We start from the raw sequence: 7379 nt of genomic DNA, 5'->3' as shown, positions 1-7379 counted from the left end.
TGGTAGGTATTTATAGGAGAAGGGTTGGAAGATAGAAAGAAAAAGTGGTTGAAGAGTAATTAAGTGTGGTTAAATGAAAAGTGAGTGGGGAAGGTAAAAAATTAAAGGTGTAACGTTCGTCTCCAACGGCTCCCTAACGTTCACATGTCTGAAGGGCGTTACGCTCGTCACAAGGGTGTGACGGTCGTAACAGGAGTTATGCGTGTCGTTCGTCATGGAGTGTGTGACGCTCGTCACACATTTCTTTTTGGCAGGGCATTCAGCAGCGCTTCACATAATTAATCTGGAGATGAATTTATTTTGATTATTTTGTTTTATTTGGTTTTTAGATTGTTCTATTTAATTTAGCTAATTAATTTGTGTTGCATGCTATTCTATTTCTCATAATAGTAATTCATTCTGAGTAACAGTAGAACAGTAGAGAACATAGCCATTGCATAAATTAAATAAATAAAAGCTTTAATAAAATTAACATAATGTAATACAGGAAGGGAAAACAATGAAATGAAAGGAAAATAAATGCGAGCATGAATTCAAATAACATTAATGAAAAATCTAGCCTAAAACTAAATAACTTAGAAAGAAATAACTAAATTCCATCTATCTTCGGATCTCTGGCCGGAGGAGCAAAAGAGTTAACACGATGCCGTAACATACGTAACTGACTTGCCGTGCTGCTCATGTATTCTAGGATTTCATGTCTCAAGTTGTGGAAATCTTCCCTGAGGGCGTCTTGTTCTGACATCAAAGCTTCAATGACGGTTTTAATATCTGTTCCTGGCATATGATGTCGGAGATCAGGCATGGCCGATTCTTCGGTCAGGACAGGCTGAGGAGGAGGATCAATATCATAGTAGCCGGAAGGTGTCTGAGGGTCAGATTCAGCCTGAGAGATATGGTCAACATAGTGCTCATAGTCATCACAAATCTCATAGTCCTGGATGGATTCAGTGGATCCAGCAGGAGTTGGGGTTTCATTCAGGTTATAGAGCCAGTTCCTTTGGTTATGAACACTAGTTCTAGGATCGGGCATGGTGAATAGGCAGAGAACCTGGTTATCAATAATAAGCTCAAACTCATCAGACCCTATGTTTGCTATAAACATAGTGTTGAAGAGGAAGGGTATACTCATAGTAGTAATGCCACAAAAAGGGCTAAGGTCAAGCATAGGCTGACGTAATCCAATAGCATTACCTATCATAGTGATCAAACCGCCTATTCTAATGGGTGCTCGCTCATCCTGGATAAGGTGGTCCAAATTAGCTAACATAAAAGTAGCACCGTTTACTGGACGGTTCTGGGAAGCACAAAATATGATGAAGAGTTCATCACGTGAAACTGAAGTACTATTTGGCTTCTTCCCAAATAAAGTGTGGGTCAGGATCTTATGGAAATAGCGGAAAGCCGGGTTATGTATGTTTCCAGAGAGAAACTCATGTTCTTCGGGCTCATCATTTCCAGTCAGCTTACCCCAAAAGTGTTCAAGCTCTCTATATTCAAAAAGTTCTTCCTGGCTTATAGTGAATGTATCAAAGGAGGTAGGAAAACCCAAAGGTTGGTGAAGTCTCTAATATTAAATTGGTACTCCATATTGAACATTCTGAACTGGATAAAACCTCTGCTAATTCGTTTTCCGTGGCTGGGTAGATAGATTAATGAACTAAGGAATTCTAGTGTGAGTCTCCGGTAGGTGGTGAAATGTCTCAGGATAGGGGAGGTCTCCCATCCTATCTGATTCAGTAAAAACAGGACACTCTGTCTCAGTCCAAGGGCAGTCATAGCCCAATCATCAGCATATAAACTAGGTAGCATCTCTCTAGCGGCTAGTTCTTCAAACTTTTGTTTCTGAGCCATTCCTCTGAACTTGATACCCATACGATCAGAATGTCCCATCTGGTTAGTGTTAGCTAGAGAAAAGAAACATGAGTTTAAGTCAGGATTTGGCCAAATGCCGAAAGAAGAAAAGAATTATTATTATTATATATATATATATATTTCTTTTTTCTTTTTTTTTAATAAATCAATAATGAATACTAAATAGAAATTAAAAGAATAATTAAGAGAAAAATAGGGAAATGATAATAATAATAGAATAATAAAATAACAAATTAATTTGTGGGTTGTCTCCCACTAAGCGCTTTGTTTAAATGTCGCAAGCTCGACAAATAAACTGTTAAATATAGTCTATGAGTCCTGGGGGCGTTTCTTCTAAGTGTAGAATTTGTGAATCCTCGTTGGTTTCCGCATAGTGATAATGTTTCAGACGTTGCCCGTTTACGGTGAACGGTTCTGTAGATTGTCCTTTTATTTCTACCGCTCCACTGGGAAAGATTTTAGTGATATGAAAAGGTCCTGACCATCTGGATCGTAGTTTTCCCGGGAATAACTTTAGTCTAGAGTTAAATAAAAGTACTGCGTCGCCTTGCTTGAAGATTTTCCTTGATATACGCTTGTCATGCCATTGTTTTGTTCTTTCTTTATAGATTTTGGCATTTTCATAGGCGTCTCTTCTAAGTTCCTCTAATTCGTTTATGTCAAGGATTCTCTTTTCACCGGCGGCTTTATAATTCAAATTTAAATTTCTAATAGCCCAATAGGCTTTATGTTCTAATTCTACCGGGAGGTGACAGGATTTTCCATAAATGAGCTTAAATGGGGTCGTCCCTATGGGAGTTTTATAAGCAGTTCGGTATGCCCACAAAGCTTCTGGTAATTTCAATGACCAATCTTTCCTTGAAGTGGCGACCGTTTTTTCTAGTATTTGCTTGATTTCTCTGTTAGATACTTCCACTTGTCCACTGGTTTGAGGGTGGTAAGGTGTTGCTATCCTATGTCTCACTCCATATTTAAGTAGTAGTTTTTCGAGTACCTTGGATATAAAGTGTGATCCACCATCACTGACTACTATTCTTGGGATGCCAAATCTCGGAAATATTATATTTTTAAAGAGTCTAGTTACTACTCGGGTGTCATTTGTTGGAGAAGCTATAGCTTCGATCCATTTTGATACGTAGTCAACTGCCACGAGTATGTATTTGTTACCGAAAGAGGATGGGAAGGGTCCCATGAAGTCTATCCCCCACACGTCAAAAATCTCTACTTCCAAAATACCTTTTTGTGGCATCTCGTCACGTCTAGATATGTTTCCCGTGCGTTGACATCTATCACACTCCTTAATAGCCGCATGTACGTCCTTCCATATAGTAGGCCAATAAAAGCCAGCTTGTAGGATTTTAGAGCAGGTCTTGGATGTACTTGTGTGTCCACCATAAGGCGCAGAGTGACAGTGTTGGATTATATTTTCTACCTCTTCTTCGGGTATACATCGACGGAAAATACCATCGGGGCCTCTTTTGAAAAGTAAGGGGTCATCCCAGTAATAGTGTTTTATGTCGTGGAAGAATCATTTCTTCTGCTGGTAAGATAAAGTAGGTGGAACTATTCCGGCAGCTAAATAATTGACTAGATCAGTGTACCATGGTGTGACAGATATAGCTAAGTTGGTTTCTACTTGCATGTCGGAGTTGTTCTCTTCCAAAGTAGCTATGAGTTTATCATACGAGAAATCATCATTAATGGATGTTCTTTCCGGTTCAAGGTTCTCAAGTCTAGAGAGGTGGTCTGCTACTACGTTTTCAGTTCCTTTCTTGTCCTTGATTTCTAAGTCGAATTCTTGTAGTAACAAGATCCATCTTAGGAGTCTAGGTTTAGCATCTTTTTTTGTTAAAAGGTACCTGATAGCAGCGTGATCGGTGTAAACTATTATTTTGGCTCCTACCAGGTAAGAACGAAATTTATCTAGCGCAAATACCACTGCTAGGAGTTCTTTCTCGGTTGTGGCATAATTCATTTGCGCTTCATCCAGGGTTCTGCTAGCGTAGTATATAATGTGAAGCTTTTTATCCTTTCTTTGTCCTAAAACAGCACCTACAGCATAGTCACTGGCATCGCACATTATTTCGAATGGTTCATTCCAGTCTGGTGTCTGCATAATGGGTGCGGAGATCAATGCTTGTTTAAGAGTTTGAAATGCTTTTAAACAGTTATCGTCGAATATGAATTCAGCATCTTTCATCAACAGTCCGGTTAAGGGTTTAGTTATCTTAGAGAAGTCTTTGATGAATCGTCGGTAAAAACCGGCGTGTCCTAAAAAACTTCGTACTTCTCTCACAGTTCTTGGGGGTTGAAGATTTTCGATTACCTCTATTTTGGCTTTGTCTACTTCGATTCCTCTGTTCGAGATGATGTGTCCTAAAACAATTCCTTCTTGTACCATAAAGTGGCACTTTTCCCAATTAAGTACTAAGTTTACTTTTACACATCGCTCCAGAACTCTTTCCAGGTTTTCAAGGCATTCTTCGAAACTTTGTCCGTATACAGAAAAGTCATCCATAAATACTTCCATGATGTTTTCGAGAAAGTCGGCGAATATTGCCATCATGCATCTTTGAAAAGTTGCAGGGGCATTACACAGACCAAACGACATTCGTCTATACGCGAAGGTACCAAAAGGGCATGTGAATGTTGTCTTTTCTTGGTCATCAGGGTGAATTGGTATTTGAAAGAAGCCTGAATAACCGTCTAAATAACAGAAATGTGAATGTTTAGCTAATCGTTCTAACATTTGGTCAATGAATGGTAAAGGGAAATGATCTTTTCGGGTTGCTTTGTTTAGTTTCCTATAATCAATGCACATTCTCCATCCCGATTCGATTCGTTTAGTTATAGTTTCTCCTTTTTCGTTTTTAATAACGGTTATGCCTCCTTTCTTTGGTACAACGTGTACAGGACTAACCCATTTGCTATCAGATATAGGATATATAATACCTGCTTCTAATAACTTGGTTATTTCTTTCTTTACTACCTCACTTAGGATCGGATTTAGTCTTCTCTGGTGTTCCCTAGAGGTTTTACAGTCTTCTTCTAACATGATGCGGTGCATACAAATAGAAGGGCTTATTCCTTTAAGATCGGTGATGTGGTATCCTAGTGCGGTTGGATATTTTCTTAAGATATGTAGGAGTTTTTCTGTTTCGAGTCTTCCTAGATCTGCATTAACTATCACAGGTCGTTCAAGTTCTAAGTCTAGGAATTCATATCTCGGATTTTTGGGAAGTGTTTTCAAATCAGGGGTTGGTTTGTTAAGACACTGCGTAGGATCCGGTGTTATTGCTAGGCATTGTTTAGATTTGTCCTCTAAAAGATAGTCTGATGCTTTGTCTTCTCCTGACTCTGCTTCTTTTATGCATTCATCGATGATATCCATGAAGTAACATGTATCTTCTATTGCAGGTGCTTTCAAGAATTGGGAAAGAATGAATTCAATTTTCTCTTCACCTACTTCGAAGGTGAGTCGTCCTCGTTTTACGTCTATGATTGCACCGGCAGTTGCTAAGAATGGTCTTCCTAGTATAATAGGTGCCGTATCATCTTCTCTAATGTCCATAATTGTGAAGTCAGTGGGAATGTAAAACTGACCTATGCGTACGGGAACGTTTTCAAGGATTCCTACAGGATATTTGATGGAACGATCTGCTAATTGCACAGACATTTTGGTCGGTCTTAATTCTCCCATTTCCAGTTTCTTACATATGGATAAAGGCATAACGCTAATTCCGGCTCCTAAATCGCATAAGGCTTTGTCGATGACAAATTTTCCTATGTGACAGGGTATAGAGAAACTACCCGGATCCTTGAGTTTAGGGGGCATGTTTTGGATTATAGCGCTACATTCGGCAGGGAGTGTAACGGTTTCGCTATCCTCAAGTTTCCTTTTATTAGAAAGAATTTCTTTTAAGAATTTAGCATATGAAGGCATCTGCGTAATAGCTTCGGTAAACGGAATTGTAACGTTTAATTGTTTAAGGAGATCAACAAATTTTCTAAATTGGCCTACATCTTTGGTTTTAACAAGCCTTTGAGGGTAAGGTATAGGTGGTTTGTAAGGTGGTGGAGGTACATAAGGTTCCTTCTTTTCTAGGGTTTCCTTATTACTCTCTTCCTTTTCCTTAGGTTCACTTTCCTCAGTAGATTTCTTAGGGTTTTTGTTTTCTATCCTTGGGTCAGACGGTCCTTCCACTTCCGTTCCACTTCTTAATATAATTGCATGAGCTTGGCTTCTCGGATTGGGTTGGGGCTGTCCAGGGAATGTACCAGTTGGTGCAGCAGTAGGTGCTTGTTGTTGAGCTACTTGAGATATTTGCGTTTCCAGCATTTTGTTATGGGTAGCCAGGGCATCTACTTTGCTTGCTAGTTGTTTAAGTTGTTCGCCAGTGTGTATGTTCTGGTTTAAGAAATCTTTATTGGTTTGTTGTTGGGAAGCTATAAAGTTTTCCATCATGATTTCCAAGTTGGATTTTCTAGGGGTATTATTGTTAGGATTCGGTTTCTGATATCCCGGAGGTATAGATGGGGCTTGATTTGGAGACTGTCCAGGTGCGTATAAAGCATTATTACTCTTATATGAGAAGTTTGGATGGTTCTTCCAATTTGGGTTATAGGTATTCGAATAGGGGCTTCCTTGAGCATAGTTTGCTTGCTCTGTTTGGATTCCAGTCAAGAGTTGACATTCCGCAGGAGTGTGGCCTTGGATTCCACAGACCTCGCAATTCTGAGTTACAGCAACCACGGCGGCTGGAGGTGATACGTTTAAACTTTCAATTTTCTGGACCAAAGCATCCACTTTTGCATTGACGTGATCAAGGTTACTTATCTCGTACATGCCAGTTTTCGGTTGAGGTTTTTCCACCGTTGTTCGTTCGGTTCCCCACTGATAGTGGTTTTGGGCCATGCTCTCGATAAGCTGGTAAGCATCAGCGTAAGGTTTGTTCATTAGTGCACCACCTGCAGCGGCGTCTATTGTTAACCTTGTATTGTATAAGAGACCATTATAAAATGTGTGAATTACTAACCAGTCTTCCAAACCATGGTGTGGGCAAAGTCTCATCATGTCTTTGTATCTTTCCCATGCTTCGAAAAGAGACTCGTTGTCTTTCTGTTTAAATCCGTTTATCTGGGCTCTTAACATAGCTGTTTTGCTTGGTGGAAAATATCGGGCAAGAAAAACTTTCTTCAACTCGTTCCATGTGGTGACCGAGTTGGAAGGAAGAGATTGAAGCCATCTTCTAGCGCTATCTCTTAATGAGAAAGGAAAAAGACGAAGTCGAATTGCCTCTGAAGTGACACCATTAGCTTTAACAGTATCAGCGTATTGGACAAATACGGATAAATGAAGGTTTGGATCTTCGGTAAGATTTCCAGAGAATTGGTTCTGTTGCACAGCCTGCAACAACGAAGGTTTAAGTTCAAAGTTGTTTGCTTCGATTGCGGGCGGAGCAATACTTGAATGCGGTTCATCTTGCGATGGAGCGGCGTAATCT

The 7379-nt window shown here is 39.7% G+C and overlaps 1 pseudogene; it reads left to right on the top strand.

The window, feature by feature from the left end:
- The first annotated feature begins 6920 nt into the window (after positions 1–6920).
- LOC127077213 (uncharacterized) lies at positions 6921–7020 on the top strand (annotated as a pseudogene).
- The last annotated feature ends 359 nt before the right edge of the window (positions 7021–7379 follow it).

Source organism: Lathyrus oleraceus, chromosome 4, assembly GCF_024323335.1.
Source record: "Lathyrus oleraceus cultivar Zhongwan6 chromosome 4, CAAS_Psat_ZW6_1.0, whole genome shotgun sequence".
Classification (NCBI taxonomy): domain Eukaryota; kingdom Viridiplantae; phylum Streptophyta; class Magnoliopsida; order Fabales; family Fabaceae; genus Lathyrus; species Lathyrus oleraceus.
Note: the sequence above shows the minus strand (reverse complement) of the source record. Positions and strands in the feature narration are given on the sequence as shown.